Here is an 18,931-nt window from a genome sequence, read left to right on the forward strand (position 1 = left end):
ATAACATTATTTAGAAACACATTCTTAACATTGGGCAGGAAGGAGAGCTTATTGCTTTTAACTATTCTGTACTTTCACCTAACAATTTAATAAACAAAGGATACAGTAAAAATTGAATTTAACTTGAAAATTCCATCTAAAAATTAGCAAGGTCTGTAAACTGCACAAGTACCAAAACACCTACCACACGATTACTTGGCACATCCAGAGTAGGCTTTTTTTGGACCAAAATTATCGCCCCATTAGTCTCCTCCCACTTTTCGCCAAAATATTTGAGACCATAATTAACCATGCTCTAGTCCGGCACCTTACAGATGCTAAACTTCTGACTGACAAACAATATGGATTTAGACAAGCCCGTTCCACAGCAGACATCCTCACTGTAATCTCTGAACGTATATACCATTCACTGGACAAAGTGGGGGAGGGCAGAGCAGTAGCTTTAGATATATCTAAGGCTTTTGACAGGATATGGCATGAGGGTCTCCTCAGGAAAACTAAATCATACGGTATCACTGGTAGAATACTTAACATAATTAAATCCTTCTTAGATAAGAGAAAAATCCAGATTGTTTTCGACGGTCGTACATCTAAACAGTGTGATATAAATGCAGGAGTGCCTCAGGGGTCTATCCTTGGGCCTCTATTGTTCCTAATATTTATTAATGACCTCCCCGACAAAACTGCCTCTGAGATGGGTATATATGCTGATGACACTACACTCTATAACAGGCATGACAGGAAAACAAATGAACACATAACTAAAGAAATGGCAAAAACACTAGAGGATGACCTCCCATCTGTAGTGGAATGGGGACATAAATGGATGGTCACATTCAATGCTGCCAGGACTAAACTAGTTTCCTTCAATAATTACAAGAAACCGTATCTGCCACCAATAGCAATGGCCAGTGACTCCCTGTCTGAGAGTACATCTTTCAAACTGCTTGGCCTAACGTTAACAGGAAACATGAGTTGGAACAATTATATTGAAAACATTGCCAGGGCCGCTGCGAAAAAGGTAGGTTCTCTCTACCGTGCTAGAAAACTACTGACACCTGAAAGTATCCCATACCTCTATAAGGCCACTATTCGCCCATGTATGGAGTATTGGTGTCATATTTGGGCTGGTGCATCTGCTGCTAGTCTCTCGCTCCTAGACAAAGTTCAAAAGAGAGTCGCAGATCTGATAGGCCCTGAACTGGCATCTAAGCTTCAACCTCTGTCCCATCGACGAAACATTGCATCCCTCTGCCTGTTCTGCAAGTATTTTAATGGTGAATGCTCTGACGAACTGCAGACACTTGTGCCCCCACGACATAGACACCATCGACAAATCCGACAAGCAGCTAAATCCCACCCCACACAGTAGAGATCCCTAGATGTAAAAGATCTTTCTACTCCAGTAGTTTCTTCCCCAGAACCGCTAGACTCTGGAATTCCATTCCAGGTCCCTGCTTCCCTAACTGTACTGACATGCAGAAGTTCAAGTGTAACGTTAACCGACATCTCGCTGCCCAAATCCCAACATAGTGCCCCAGCAGTTGCTGCCCCTGATAGTAGCTCCATACACCAAAGTGCCAATGTGCCTTGTTTGGGGTGAAAATGTAATAAAAAAATTTAAAAAAAAAAAAAATTTAGGATATGTTCTCGACAAACAATTCAATGCTATAATTTTTTAATTATTTTATTTTGGTTACTTTGTAGCAGCTAAAACTTGCTACAATCACAGTCAGGAGCTAATTCTCAGGGCTTGATATTTGAAATCCATTTTCTCCCTGGCTTGTCCAATCATAAGCCAGCTCTCAATCACATGACCGAGTACATAAAAGGCGAAATCTGAAACTCTTATTCCTCTTTCCAACAAGCTAACATGGCAACTTCTAACTCCCATTTGTTCCCACATGTGATACCCAAACGAACATTTTTTATCATGCTACAGAACTGCTCTTGTTGATACACTGACACACACAACAACACGTAAATACACTGAAGACTTTGCTCTTTCTATAACCTTCACCTTCACCGAGGTGCACGACTTGACACACAAAAAAAAATAACAGCCTCTTAATCACCTGCTAACGCACGCGTCACTGTAATGTCCTATGACAACAACAACAACAACAACAACAACCTTCTCACTCGACCTGCCTTTTATACCACTATCTCAATCCCTCTTCTTGCGCATGCGCCTGTAGATTCCTGACAACCTCGAGACTTCCGCTTATAAAAACCCAAGTTTTGTTGTCGTGCATGCCTATACAGGGCACAAACACGAGGGCGTTTGTTTTGTTGGTAAGTACTACACTCCCCCCTGACCTGATGATCACATAGAGTGCACTCCGGGGGTGGTCTCTTAGTTCGTTGGCTTCTGCGAAGGGTAGTATTTACAATTTCGGATTCAGGTTCTGGGTGTGGTTCTGGTTCTGGTTCTGATCCTGCCTGATCAGACGAACTACAACTACCACTCTCTTGCTCGGTGACCTCACTCATCAGCAGCTCATCATCTGATGATTCATCGTTCTCTGTAGTTGTGGGATGTACTTCACTAGCTGGGCGAAGATCACGCACATGGCGTGGGGTTCCATCAACAAGGACCGACTGCTGGCTGACCACTCCAGATATTCGTCCTCGCTTGAACTTGGTGGTGCACCGGTTTCCAGGGGGTCTTTTTTTTTTTTTTTTTTTTTTTTTTACACAGTGATCACCACTTATCAAGGCCCGGAAGCCACTCAGGGATAAGGGTTATTGCAAGTACATTACGTTAGTGTGGAGATTTGATGAAGTGTTTACTTAAGGGGGCGGTTCATTAGGAATTTGTTAACGTTGGACTTGAAGACATCCAAGTTGTAGTCTGGTGGGAAGCAGGCAGACGGAACAGAGTTCCACAGGCGTGCAGTCTAACCCAAACTGGATCCCCTACCTTGTATTTGTCATGACTCTCCTCATCGATTGGCTGGACAGTGTCAATGCCCTTTATCCTAACACGGTATTTGTGCATGGCATTGGCCGGTGCTGTTGTTAGTGTCTTCCCATCCTTTGGTGTGATGTTATACCAATACGTGGCCTCCGTAATGGTGCATTGCTTTCTGGCAGCAATTCTCTTGATGCTGCGATGGCTCCTCTCAGCAATGCCATTCCCTGATGGCACATGAGCACATCGCAGTCATAGTCGGATACCCCACTCATTCAACAACTGCCGAACTTGGTGGCTACAAAAAGCAGCATCGTTGTCCGTCAATATCTCTTCCAGCGCATCTCGCTCAGAAAAGATAGATGACAGTTGGCGGACAACATTCGCTGAGTTCTGCCTGGTCATTTGCCACCACACTGCAATACGAGTGGGTCCACAGTCGATAAGGGTTAGAAAGGGCTTACCACTGTAATGGGTAATATCCATTGCTAATCGTTGCCACACATGCTCAACCTCCAATCGCCCCTTCTGCCATTGCTCAGGTGCAGGATCGATAGACTGGCATGCCTCACAGTGCTTGATGATCTGCCTGACATCCGCCCTTGTCACTGCCGTGTCCACACGCCTCGCAAAATACAGAGTTCTTTTGATACCTGGATGTCCACTCTGCACATGAATTCTTTGTATTTGGCATGAGCTAATCGCGCCAACTGCGCAAGATCGAGTAGCGAACTCCATGCCTGTCTTCACAGCTTCATACCATTTGTGAGGCACACGGGTTAGTTGGTCTACATGATTACAGAGTGATGCCACGAGCGTTACACTCACCGACAGGTCATACTCTAATACCAGACTCTTCAGGGTGTTTAGCCTCCGCCGGATTAACATCTCACTGGCTGCCTTAGTGCGGACTCTCGTTCATCCCGAAAGAGTGTCGGACACCCAGTGGTAGACGCAGAGAGAATCCGTGTACAAGTGTAACTTCTTTGACTGCCATTGCAGTGCCAGATTTAAACCCTTCACAACAGCATCCAGTTCCGCCAGGTTGATGTGTTGAGCATCATTCACGGGTCGCAGCCAGCACGCGTCTTCAATTACATTTCCACGTTGCTCCAATAACACTCCCAATGCCAAAGAACTGGCGTCAACCTACACATTCACAGTGTCCCCATCGACACACCATTCTACACGGGCAGGTTCCTCCTTGTTAACTCTCTCTAGGGTTTCTGTCATCATCAGAGTTAGAAGAGCATCATCAGATACATCATCCCAACCTGTAGTTACTAAACTTGCCCTGCGTTTGACGACGCTCACAGCTGCTCGGAGCCAGCCACATGCTGGTAAGTGACCAATAAGTTTCCCACACAAGGAAAAAAATAGTCCGCGCGTAATAACATCAGGGATGTTTGGAATCTCACTGACACGCCTCCATCGTAAGGTACCGTCTTTCCCGCAAACATCCAATCCTAATACCCGTGCTCCATCCCTCAGACATTCGGGATCCTTGCACTCCAACCCGAATTGAGCTAACTTTTCTCTGACGTGCGATGCATATTGTACATCTTCATTGACGTACACATCGTCAATATAGGCCGATGTTGCGTCCTCAGTGCCCTTTTCCTGGGACAACACTGCATTTACGATGGTCTTCATGATTTGCGGTGCCACATTCAGCCCAAAGCCAAGTCGAGTAAGGCAGTATCTCTGACCCTGGAACCACACTGTCTGGAACGGCCACAATGTCTCATCCACTCGCACCTGCAAATAAGCCTTCCGCAAGTCTACTATAGACACATTGGAGCCCTTCCGGCGCCATTCTCTCAGCTTGCTGGCGCACATGTCAGTATCGGCAGTGTACGTCTCAATGTATCTATTGAGTTCACGATAGTCCAGCACCGGACGAACTTTTGATTTGTTATGCTGGACTACCGCCATTAAGGGAATCAGACCCTTGGGTGGTCCCAGCTTGTTGGGGTAGGGGATCAGCCATCCATCCTGGTTTCATGCCTCAAGTTCCTTCTCGTATTCATTACGGGCCTTGTCGGGTATCGAGTACTCTGAAATGCTATTCTTGAGTTTGGTTGGCGCCCTTACTTCTGTCCACTTCCACGATGCAGTCCATGCTTTTTGGTGAGGGTCATAGTCCACCTTAAAATCAGGCCGATCAATGTGAACTGCAGCAGACACTGGGGTTTCCAAAAATCGCACAGTCCCATCTCTTCCAATAACCACTCCCCCCAGTGCCTTAATAGCATCATATCCCAACAGTACATCGAATCCCAGCAAATCCCCTCGCATCACCAGCACATTAATGTCTGCGGCCACACCAGAGTCTGTGTGGACTTTGACAGTTCCGGCTCCACAGCAAGCTTGCGTATTGCCACCTATTGTGGTTACTTTGATGTTCTGCTTTGTCCAGTTTCGACACAACTTGGCACTCATGATGGTGTGTGAGTCGAGAAGAGCTGAACAAGGCACTTGATCCACGTACACATTTATTGTCGGTTGCGCCTCAATTAAATCTTGTCCGGGGAACAGGGCGGCGCTGACGTCCTGCCCCCTGATGCATTTCCCGCACAATTTTGGGATAAATGTCCATAACTACCACATTGGAAACAGCACGGGCGCCCCCGCCCCTTGTTAGTACAACTTCTTGCGAAATGGCCTCGCTCTCCACGGCAGAAACATCTCCCATTGGTCGTGGGTCACAAACTGGGACTCTTTTCAGCATTAGTCTTGGCTGCCTGCGCCATCATTACAACTGGTTCCCTCAGGTCCTCCTCATCTCTGATAATGGCTCGAGCGCGTTCTAACAAATGTTCCATGGGCGTTACAGATACGCTGGTGGAAGCCCTCAACAGTTGCTTAACATGGGTGGGAAGGCCGGCCACAAACGCATACGCCAGTGTTTGCTCTGACACTCCATTGCCAAATAGAACTGCAAGTTTCTTCAGCTCCGTGAAGAAGACGTCCATGGTTTCTCCTGGCATGAGCTTCCTAGAGACAAATGTTTCGTAGGCCGTGCAGGAATCCATGGCAAATGCCTTGTATAAAGCATTTTTTATACAGGTAACATCAGCCTTCTCCATGGCACTAAGTTGCTGATATACACTTAGGGCACCTCCAGCCAATCTCAAGGGAATCACGGTATGCACCCCCTTTACTTCACAGAGGTTGCAGGTCAGCTCAACCATTTTGACCCAGTCGACAACAGAAGTGGATTCATCGAATTCAGGTATCAGTTTTAAATCAAACTTTGCCCCAGCCATAGTTGTCCAGGAAAAGAGACAAAACGAAATAGCCGAAATAGCTTATGACCTTCACCTTCACAGAGGTGCACGACTTGACAAAAAAAACTTCTTAATCAACTGCTAACGCACACGTCACTGTAACGTCCTATGACAACAATAACAACAACCTTCTCACTCGACCTGCCTTTTATACCACTATCTCAATCCCTCCTCTTGCGCATGCGCCTGTAGATTCCTGACAACCTCGAGACTTCCGCTTATAAAAACCCAAGTTTTGTTGTCGCGCATGCCTACACAAGGCATAAACACGTGGGCGTTTGTTTTGTTGGTAAGTACTACACTTTCTTTCACACACAACAGCACGTAAATACACTGAAGACTTTGCTCTTTCTTTCTCCTTTAACCGGCCTCCTTCGTCCTGACGACTGCTGGCTGCAGGCATGTGTGCACTGAGCTGTTCTCTCCTCAACAAGCTGGCTATTAAGTCTATCTTTACACAAGAACACTTCCACCTACTAACCCGTTTCTCTTGTGCCAAATATAGAATAAGAGACAATGAAATGGAGTTTCATTCTATATTCAAAGGCAACTTTATTTGTCATCTTCGTTAGTAGAGTGTGCACGTGTATCAACAGCCCACCAGCATCCATGGTCCTGGTGATTCACTCCAGCTGCCCCCCCACCCCCAGGAGTAGCCGGTCTGCTTGGCATCCGCCTCTAGGTCTCTTCTCCAGGTGTTCTTTAGTCGGACTCTTTTAAAAAGATTTTTGGCGCTGAAGTGCTTTGACCCCAGCACGTCATACTTTCTGCAGGTGCAGAACCTTTCTCTCCCAGAACTGGAGCCTCTCAGGTTTTTGTAGATGCTTTTGTAGCAAGATGTTCTTTTTTCAGGGTGAGGGTGCTGGCCCCACGCCCAACCTTCCCAGAAGGTAGGTGGAGTGCTCTTAGTCTGGCCTCTACCCGTTGCCCTTTCTGGCATGGTTGGCCCTACCAGGAAATGAATCTCCTGCCAGCTTAGCTCTTGAGGTCACTGAGACATGCAAGCTTCTCAATCAACGCCAAGGTTGCACTCCCTTTGGGAAGAACCTTTGCTATACACTTGATAATTCAAGCAACCTATGTTGCCATCATATCAGTGTAGGATCGATAGACAGACATTTGTGACAGGATGCAATTGCAGATTTTACAGCTTTCTATGCTGTACCAGTGGTGATCCTCCTGATGAAGTAGATTGTTCATTTCGGTGCTATTCAAAGGCATTTGTCATATTTGGCTTCGTTCCATGCTGTTATTGGCAGTGGTACATACGTGGCATAGCCTCTGCTTATTTACTTATTGCCTCTAGCACGACTCTAGTGATTTTATCAACTTATTTTCACTTGAGCTGACTTATAACAAGGGATGTTCGAAGGACACCAAGTTAAGTGCATCTATCTATCCATGTTGTGTAACCTCTATATTATAAATCTAATCCCACCATTTTTTTTGTTTCTTTTTTGTGTATTTTCTTTTGTGTATTTTCTTGTACTTATTATTAATATCCTATTCACTTACTTTAAAACAAATTAATTACTAAAACAGTTTGTTCTCTCACAATACTTAATAGATACACGATTTATTAATGTCAGAGGGGAATCTTTTTCTAACCTTACACTTATTTAGAATAGAGCAAAACTTTAAAGTAAGATACTCAATATTTTCATTCATCCAGGGGCACAGAAATACCTTGTGAAGAAACTATGTGCATGGTTACCCCCTCTTGGTGTAATGAACTTGTCAGGTCATCCATCTAGGAGAAGGAAAACTCTGATATTAAAACTAGAGAAGGGAGGCCTCCTAGGTCATGGTCAACAACTTTCCTAAAGCTGGTGACTTGAACAAATTCTCCGGTTTGCAAACCTAAATTACTTAAGAAATAGATAGGCTTTGCCTATCGCCAGCTTTCACACTCCTTCTTTGTGTATTAGGTTGAGGGTACCTATTTGGCAGTTTGTTTGGCTGCTGTTTCTGACTGGCAGTACAGAAGCCCTAACTTTTTGGTAGCACTTAGAGCAGCTGTTTTATCATCAGTTTTATAATATCGGGATAGTTGTAGTGCCACGTCGTGCATGGAAAGGGACCCTGCTGCCATCTCTGGTGGGCTTTCACAAAGCCACATCTTTCTGGACAGGAGTCAGCTAAATGGACCATTGTGTGTATATAATTGATATGATGATGTGTGTATATAATTGGCATCAAAACTGGTACTTTGCTCAATACTCTTCCCCAATCTAAAATTAAACAAAAATGTAATAAAATGGCAAACCAAACAAATATCACGATCAAACTAGACAACCACCCAAACAAAACCAATTTGCCTCTGCCCTTTAGGCTTGCATTCACAAATATCCATAGGTTTAGAAGTAATCCAGATGATATAGTCTTCCTCTTAACAAACTTCCCAGATATTTTAGCATTAAGTAAAATAAACCTGCACTCTTCAAGCCTCTCTAACTACTTTAACATGACAGGATACCTGCCTCACTGCTGTAAGGACTCGGATAGATATATGCACAGTTTTGGAGTCTAAATTCGTAACACCCTCCCCTTAACTAGAGAGCAAAGTCTTCAATCAGATGACCAGGCTTTTATGTACTTTCAACTAGTCTTTCACCACAGTGTTAGTTACGTATATTTTCTCTTTCGTTCTCCATCAAGTCAGGACTGTACCCTAATTGATCATGTTTCTGATAGTATAGATGCAGCACTCTCCTTAGATAGTAACACCCAAATACATGTGTTTGGTGACTTTAATGTCCACCATAAAAATTGGCTTGATGTCTCAGGTTGCACAGATGCAGCTGGACGTTGTCCTGATAGCTTCTCTATAGTCCATTCCTTTACATAGAGAGTTATGTTTGCAACCTGCCTCCCAGATCGTGAACACTAGCAGGCTTCACTTCTAGACTTATTCCTCACCTGAGGAGTGTGTGATTAATGCCCACAGTCCACTTGGAAATGCAGACCACCTGGTGGTATCAGTGGACATCATACTTAAATTTCAACCCTAAGGTGAGAAGCCATTACTCAAAACGACAAGGTACTACAAAAGGGCTGACTGGGAAGCCATCAGAGAACACATCAGACATTCCCCATGGACTGATATCTTCTCTCTTCTTGCTGAACAGTGTGCCAATTAGACAAATGAATGGTGCAAAGTGGTTATTGAAGCACATGGAAATATTATAGCAAGTCCCACTCACTCCAATGTTTCATTACAGATTATGCAGCTTCCATTGCACAAAGACTGCATGCATTCGCCGATTCGTAGTCATAAGTCAAATACAAATAGGCAAAAATTTCTAGATGCTGCAAATCATTGTAAGAGAGAAATAGCAACAGCCGAAAGAAAGCACGCTGAAATGATCAGGGAATGCATAGAATTGCAAAAGATAGGAACTCACAATTTGTAATAGTGTAGTGAATAAAGGGCAATAATTCCCCCACTATCGAACAACCAGAAGATCTCATGAATGGCAACCTGGAAGGCGGAACTGCTTGCCCAGCAATTTGCTTCTAACTCCACCTTAGAGCCAACAAACAACTCCAGGTTGTTATTGATGGACGTACATCCAAGCAGCATAACATTAATGCGGGACTGCCTCAGGGGTTGATCCTTGGACCATTATCATTCCTGATATTCATTAACGACCTCCTTGTTAATACTGAGTACAAGATGGGTATATTTGCTGATGATACAATGCTCTATAACATGCACGAGGGAAGAATGGATGTACATAAATCTAAGACAATAGCGGAATCATTAGAAAATGATCTCCAGACGATAGTGGAATGGGGCGACAAATGGATGGTAACATTTAATGCTAGTAAAACTAAACTGCTCTCCTTTAACAATTACAAGACGCCTCTCCAACCACCGATATCCATGACAAATAACACCCTACCTGAGAATTCTTATTTCAAACTTCTTAGCCTAGATACCAGAAAGTTTTCTACTCAAATAGTCTCTTCTTTGGAATTCCTTCCTGCACCTGCTTCCCTGACTGTACTGATATGCAGAAGTTTAAATGTAACATAAACCAATATCTTGTTAATCTTTCCTATCCCAAATAGTAGCTCCTTACATTCAAGTGGCGATATGCCTTGTTAGGGGTGAACATGAGTAAAAAAAAAGACAAAAACAAACAAAAATAAATAAAAACACAATGTCAACCACCAGCCTTTACTTTTTGACTTGTTCTGATAAGGTTTGCAACCATCTTCTGATTAGTATTTCACTAGAAGCCTTACTGCTCACTTTAATTTTATTGATCAACATGTTAGCAAGCCATCGGTGAACACATAAAACGTCAGTCTTCTGGTGTAAAGATTTGGCCTCTCAATCCATAGCAGGATTTATGCTCTTTAGAATAGCATACAACTCTGCAAGGTTAGTCTTGTATCCAATATGCATCTTCAATTGTGGTTCCCTATGATTCAAGCAGGGCGATTGTGACTAAGGAATTCATGACAATTCACACATCACACATCAAGCTCTTCGTCATTGACACACCATTTACTTTTGTATGGGTTGGCCTGACTCATTCTGTTATAAAGGGAGTTGAGCAGCAAGATGTCTGTTCACATTGCACTTAAACTTTTGCATGTCAGTACAGTTGGGGAAGCAGAATCCCGGAAGAGAGTTCCAAAGTCTAGCAGTTCTGAGGAAGAAACTATTGAAGTAGAAGTCTTTCTTACGCCTAGGGATCTCTATTGTGTAGGGATGGGACTCAGTTGCTTGTCAGATTTGTCGGAGATATTTACGTCAAGGGGGTCAAGTGCTAGTAGTTCGTCAGAGCATTCACCATTAAAATACTTGTAGAATAGGCAGAAGGATACAACATTTCGTCAATGGAACAGGGGCTGAAGCTTAGATGACAGGTAAGGACCTATCAGGTTGACGACTCTCTTTTGGACCCTATCCAGGAGGGAGAAACTAGCAGCAGATACACCAGCTCAAATGTGACAACAATACTCCCTGCATGGGTGAATGGTGGCCTTATAGAGGTACAGAATACTTTCAGGCGTAAGTAGGTTTCTAGCACGGTAGAGAGAGCTCACCTTCTTTGCAGCGGCCTTAGCAAGGCTCTTAATGTATCTGTTCCAACTCATGTTCCCTGTGAATGTTAGACCAAGGAGTTTAAAAGAAGTACTTTCAGATAACGAATTTTTGGCCATTGCTATTGGTGGTAGAGAAGGTTTCTTGTTATTATTGAAGGAAACAAGCTTAGTCTTGGAAGCATTGAATGTGATCATCCATTTTTGTCCCCATTCCACTACAGATTGGCGGTCATCCTCTAGTGTTTCTGCCATTGCCTTGGATATGTGCTCATTTGTTTTCCCCTCATGTCTATCATAGAACATGATGTCATCAGCAAATATACCCATCTCAGAGACAATTTTATCAGGGAGATTATTTATGACTTTTAGGAATAATAAAAGTCCAAGGATAGACCCTTGAAGTATTTCTGCATTTATATCATATTGTTATGATGTGTCGAGGACAACCTGGATTCTTCTCTTACTTAAGAAGGATTTAATTATGTCATGTATTCTTCCAGTAATACCATATGATCTAATTTTCCTTAGAAGACAATCGTGCCATACACTGTCAAAAGCCTTAGATATATCTAAGGCTACCGTTCTATCCTCCCCTATTTTGTCCAGTGAATGGTATATATGTTCAGAGATTACAGTTAGGATATCTGCTGTGAAACGGGCTTGTCTAAATCTGTATTGTTGGTCGGTCAGAAGTCTAGCAGCTATAAGGTGATGGACTAGAGCTTGATTAATTATGGACTCAAATATTTTGGCAAAAAGCGGGAGAAGGCTAATGGGGTGATAATTTAATGGGTCAGTTCTCTTGCCAGAATTCTTGAAAACTGGTACCACAAACGCAGTTTTCCAGCAGTCACGAAAGCAACTGAGGTGTTTACGTTTTTTATGATACCATGCACCTGAGAAGGGGTGATTTCCAGATCATCTAGTGTGGTGTCTGTCCACAAAGGAAAGTCAGGGAGGGAGTGGTTTGTTGAGTCCAATGTGGAGTTGGAGGCAAACCGACTGGCAAGCAGGTTAGCCTTCTCGGTTGCCATGCAAACAACCTCCTGATTGTTTGATAGTGGGGGAATCGTTGACTGCCTATTATTTACTACACCGTTGTTTCTGTGCTTCGATACGTTTTCTAGTGGTTTCAGTATATTCTATCTTAGCTGTCACTATTTCTCTCTTACAATTACTTCTAGCTTCTATAAATTTCTGTCTGTTTGTTAGAAGACCAAGCTTCATTGAAATACGGATAGCAGCCATAAAATAAATAATATCTATTCTTAAAAGATCCATTAGATATAAATTCCAATCCTAATGAAATCAAGCTTGATCTCTGGAAACTAAACAAAGTAAAATAAAAATAAAATTCTTGTAAGTTTTGTGGAAATTCATTTTCAGAGCAATCAGACTTATTAAAACGAATTTCAAAAACTACCCAGCAAATATACTAAGTGCAAAAGGAATACAAACAAAGGGACAGTTAGAATCTTAAAAAGATCTCTTGGTTGGGATATATAAGATAGAGGGTGAATGTATGGCACACAGTAGGATGCCCTATCCCCAGCTAGAACAAAATGATGAGAAAAAAAATAAAATGGGGAGAGATGCCCAACCAGCTTTACATAGAGAGAGAGCACCTTTCTACTGGTGATAGTGTTTAGGATGCTGGGCAACACATTACCACATTTCCAAAACAGTCAAGCCAAATAACCTGGTTCCATCCTTCAGTCACTCTGAAGTTCTGCTAGCCAATCCAAAGTGTGACAAATGTTCAACAACATTTATTGCAGAGGCAACACTTTCTATCCACATACACGTTATCAATGTAAGTCAAGGCAGCCTTTTTGATGTGATTGTTTTGTGATAAGACTGCGTTCACAATGTACTGCATTATTTAAGGACACCATTATTTGCAGAACCACATTCAGACCAAATCTAAACACCCTTAAACAGTATCTTTTATCTTGAACCCCCCCCCCAAAAAAAAAACAAAACAATGGCCTTTTAGGACCAAAGTGACTTATCAATGCACTTGAAGATAAGAAGATCTGAGACCTGGCATCGCTTCATTAGGTGTATCAGAATTTTGGGGGGAATTTTTGACACCCCTAACATAAAACTGTGAATAAAATATTAAAAAACTCGTAATTTCTCTTTTAAAAGTGGGTTGTTTATTTTCTTTATGGAATATACTTCCAAAATAAACTATTAAAGTTGTTTAAAAAATAATAGAAATATTATTTTTTATTTTTTTAAAAACAGTATTTACAAAGTGCTGGCGCGCCTTCATGCATTTACATAATGAAATCAATTGAATTTTAGGAGTTATTTTCAAATTTTAAACTTTAAAAATCTATAAAAAATTTTCTATTGGTTAAATTTTTACGATATTTTCAGAGTCAATGTGAAATTTTATCCTCTTTCCAATAAACCAAATATAATATTTTAGACAAACGTTTGTTTTAAATTCTCCCCTCCCATTTTGAAATGTCTATTAAAATTTTAATAATTAAATTACTCACCAAAGTTTTATATATCACAAATTGAAGATAAACGATCAATAAATAATATATTGTAAATTAAAACAAAAAAAAGTGTTTTTTGGAAATTTACCTGTAAAGTCCAAAGTGTAAAACCTTTTTTTTTTAAAAACCATGTTGATTTTATTTTTTTAATTGGAAGCCTATGTTCTGCTTATATTGTTTAGTAAGTATTGGCCGCTGACGACAATTTTTTCTATTTCATTCAATGTTTTCTTTTTTTAGATATTTAAAAAAAAATTTAACTTGATAAAGAAGAATTAAAATATAATAAATCAAAAATTTATGTATTTCTTTGAGAAAAGAAATAAAAAATCCTCGACTGTTTTTTTTTTAAGGCAAAAACTTATAAGTAAAATTTGACTATTTTTAAACTATGGGAACACATATTTCTTCACGCACAATACTAGACGGCTAACGCGAATGTGTGGTTTTTACTGCCTTCTGTCCATCCATAGTTCTAAACAAGAAAAAAACAGAACTTCCGGTTTTTCAATAATAACGTGAAAATGCTTGCGTAATGGCGCTTTTTTCAAATAGTCATTTAAAAAATAAATGGAATTTAAAATATAAATATGGATAAATTCTGAACAATGAAGAATGGAACTACACATTCAATAGTATTTTTTATAGGTAAGTGAGTTTTTGGAATTTATATCGATTTTTTATAATCGAAGTAAGTAAAATTTCGTTGATTTTCTTCAAATATTTTTTAAAGAAAACCGATTTAAAAAAACAAATATTGCATAATTTGCTATTAAACCTCTTATTAGTTTAAAATTTAGTCTTTGTTCCTTTAATTGAAAAAAAATTAGGGCTTGAATTACATTTTTCAAGTAGTTATAAGCTTGTAAAGATAGGAGGTCGAATTATTCAATTTTTTTTTTCACGCATTCTTAAGATCGGTTTCTGACACTGCTTTTGCTTCATTTGATTGTCGACATCACCATTCCCTCAGTTTGCTAACATCAGTGTTTGCGCTACATGCATCCTCATGGAGGTGCAGTTCTCTATAGTCCATTACAGGTGGCACATGGTTTATTTTATTAAACGGCAGCAATCAACAGAAGCAGCCCTCTCGAGTGGGGTGGGGGTGGGTCAATGTTTTGTTCATCATAGGGAGCAAGCTAGCCTTTCGTGATCCGTCATTGTAGTTCTTACTTGAATAGGATAATTTGGGACAATTTTCTTGCAATAAACTGTCGTTCTTGCTGCTCTCCAGTTCGTTCTGTTTTCATTCTAAACGCCTTTCTTTTTATCTGTATCCCCATTTTCTTTCCAAACTTTAATGCACGGTACAAGCTGGAGGACTAGCACTGTCCATTACGGATTGAAATGGGTTTCAGATCACGTTTTAAAAGGAAAATAAAACCGAATAAGTTAATTATGATAAGTTGACAGGATCCAGAACTAACTAAATTAGAAAATCTAAATTCCCAAAAAGAAGGCATAAAATTTTGAAAAAAATTTCAAGGGAAATAAATATGGAGTCATAATTCTAACAAAGGGAAGTAACTCCAGTCAAATCATTTTAAAATTCAGACTTCCACGCACGACACCATAGTTGATGACCAATTTTAAATCAGCTTTTCGTTTAAACCGATCTTTACTATAATTAATTTATTTTAATTTTTCTTATTATTATTCGGTTCTTGTATAGTTTAATAAAGACATTAAAAATAAAAATGTTGAAAAAAGTTATATTGTACGTACTTGTTATGGAATAAGTTTTCATTAAAAAAAAATCACTTAATTTGGTAAAATTTTAAATTAAGGCCCTTCCCTTCTCACGCTCGTATATAACGAATTATTTTTTTGTAGATTTCGGTGTGCTAAAAACGAATCTGAAAACCGTTTCTGTCGCAAAAACATAGTTTTCATGATATGAAGACATTACTTTTTCGAAAAGTAGGTGATCACTTTTCCATGTAAATTTAACTTAAAGTGAGTACCCACTTTCTGGCCACCTGAAAGAGGGGGGCATTTTAGTGTTTATTGGCTAAAAGGTTTCGTTTTTTTTTTTTTGTTTTTATCTTTCAATAAAGACACGAGGAAATTAAAAAATAAAGAAAAATCGGTATTATTTTACTTTAAGGCTCGTCTCACATTTGTACAGAAAAAAAATAGTTTTTTGTAGTTTTCGGTGTGCATAAAAAGAATATGGTAATCGTTTCCGTCGCAAATTTACCACGCACGAGCGTAGGCCATGTGCGCGCGCTTGCGCGTACAAAATGCCCACCCGTGATAACATAGAATTACATGGTTTAATATTTGGAAAACTACTTGTTTTTTGTCTAATTTTAATTTTTACAATATTACACAGTGACAAGGCAGTTTGGTATGCGAGTGCACATTTGACAGCCTTCGTTTATGTTCACGCGTAGCATAAACGAAGGATAGGCTGTGAAATGGAAAATAGTCCCAGAGTTCAGGGGTTAATACCATACAAAAGAAATCAAAAAAACTTTTTAGCCAATAAACACATAAAAAATGCTCCCTCTCTTTTTTTTGCGACGGAAACGGTTTTCAGATTCGTTTTTAGCACACCAAAATCTACAAAAAAAATACGGGCCTTAAAGTAAAATTTGATAATTGATTAATTTGATATAGTAGTTTTTTTTTGTTTTTTTACAGAGAAAAATCAAATTTTTATGAGATCGATCGTATCGTAGCCATTTATTTCCCTATTTCCGGGGACGAGAGGAAAGGGCCATTAAACAGAAAAGTGATTAACAAAATGAAAACGTTATTAAAAAAAGGACATAGAAACTGTAAAATAAGTGAAAAAAATAAAATATTTATCTAGGTATTTTTTCTGCTCATATTTAAAAATAATTTCACCAAATTTTGAGAAATTTTAAATGGTGATTGGAGTTATTTCCCCTGGCGCCCCCCTCCTCATATTGTGAAAAACAAGATGTCTGCGACAGGATCGATCTCATTAAAGTTTGATTTGCCTCTGTAAAAAAAAATCTACTTCATCAAATTTACTGATTTTTTTAATGAAATTTTTTTTTTCCATAACGAGAACATACAATATGACCTTTTCAATATTTTCATTTGTTCATGTCTTGATTAAACTGTACAAGTACCTATTATTCTGTAAAGAAAAACCTGACAAGTAAAAATATGTTATTTGGTTATAATGCCAAAAACCTAAATAATCATTTCTGAGATTGAAATAAGAATTAAACTATGTTGTAAATCGGGCAAACCAGAAGAATTCCCAACTCACGTCAGCAGCAAACGGTGTCCAGTCAGATTTTGTTCCTGATATAAAACTCCATCCATAATATAACTTCCAATGGGGAGTTGCTGGTTTCCCTAATTTATTAATTCATTTATTTATTGAATTATCAGGTAAAATTACAGAATAGTTAACAAAGAACTTTATTTTATTTTTGAAATCGTAACTTTATAATATATAAAAATCGATAGAACATTAACTTTATAATAATATATACAAAATCTGCAAGAATTAAAATATCATATTTAAGCATACTTTACGACCGGGCATTGCCGGGCATTCGTGCTAGCTTAGATAAATACTTTTGCAGTTTTAACAAAAAAGCTACAATAATATCAGAGTGTCTCCATTTACACTGAACATCTACAGAATGTCAACATCAATATATTACATAGGAATGAGTCCCCTGTGGAATTTACACAGGTTCCGCTAGTGTGTATATATATATATATATATATATATATATATATATATATATATATATATATATATATATATGACCTGACAAGCATACACACACTCACACACACACATATATATAAATATATATATAAATCCTGGTTTGAGATATTCAAAAGTAGGAACTAATGAAAACGAGGTTGCTAGATAGTGCTCGATAAACAAGAGCAAAATATTTGCTATGGTTTCAAATGATCTGAAATAATAGCAGAGGGAGACTTGATTCCAAATATTTCTCATATGTTATATCTTCCCTCTTTTGGAAATAGGGTACGATTATGAATATCTCCAGTATCAAATAATCCTTATACACTGTGAAATTTACTTTATGTATGAAAACTAAAAAGGGGAGATATAACATATGACAAATATTCCACTCTTATATAAGTAAATTTCACAGTGTATTATTATTTGATACTGAAAATATTTATACTTATACCCTATTTCCAATAGGGAGAGATATAACATATGAGAAATATTTGAAATCAAGTTTCCCCTTGCTGTTATTTCAAATCATTTGAAACCATAACAGAGAGTTTTAGTCCCTCCTCCATCAAGGCCAGAGGTTTTGGAGAAATATAATATATGGATATATCTATATTGGCAGCCAAATTGAATATTGAAATGCTCATATATTTAGTTTTTATGCTACGAAACTAAAGCTTTTTGAAGATTATATAATCCATTCTATAGTTATAATTTATATATATAGTGTCCTTCAGGCCAGCTTCAATTTTGCTGTTTCGATTGTCGACACTGTGGCTTGCCAGGCCACTCTCTCTCTCTCTCTCTCTCTCTATATATATATATATATATATATATATATATATATATATGGTACTTCTACAGTTTATCGCCGAAAATGGAGACACCATCTTTTTCGGGCACCTGTTGTTAAAATCAAAAGAGAAATCAGTATCTCAAACTATGACCGAAGTAGGAAATAAATAACAAAAAATTACAAAATTGTTTTATTAAAATTTTCTTACACAGACTTTTCAATAAATGTCTTTACAATTATATTTTGATAGATTGTTATGCAATAAATGTTTTGGTTTTCAAATGGTGCTCGCCCAGTTTAAACAATTATGAATATGTCATTTTCATTTTCTGTGTTTAATAATAAAATAATATATATACGTTTCATGAAAGTTTTCATTAATTAAATCGAAACATTTCCAATTAAACAATTACGGATCTATGTTTTCTTTCACTTTCTTTTTCATAGTTCTTTCCGGAAGTAATTAATATCTAGTTTAATTTTTTTTGTTATTTATTTCCTACTTCGATCATAGTTTAAAATACTGATTTCTCCCTCTGATTCTAATGACAAATGCCCGAAAAAATGGCGTCTCAATTCTCGGCAATAAACTGTAGAAGTACCATATATATATATATAATATAAAGCTGAATGTCTGTGTGTGTGTGTGTG

The 18,931-nt window shown here is 39.0% G+C and overlaps 1 protein-coding gene across 2 annotated transcripts in view; it reads left to right on the forward strand.

Annotated features, from left to right (window-relative positions):
- LOC145284912 (ragulator complex protein LAMTOR2-like) overlaps positions 1–18,931 on the forward strand; it is a 38,738-nt gene that overhangs the window by 2,891 nt on the left and 16,916 nt on the right. The gene's annotated exons all lie outside the window — the stretch shown is intronic.

The sequence above is a fragment of the Euprymna scolopes genome, chromosome 9 (genome assembly GCF_053919585.1).
Source record: "Euprymna scolopes isolate OS-2025 chromosome 9, ASM5391958v1, whole genome shotgun sequence".
Classification (NCBI taxonomy): domain Eukaryota; kingdom Metazoa; phylum Mollusca; class Cephalopoda; order Sepiida; family Sepiolidae; genus Euprymna; species Euprymna scolopes.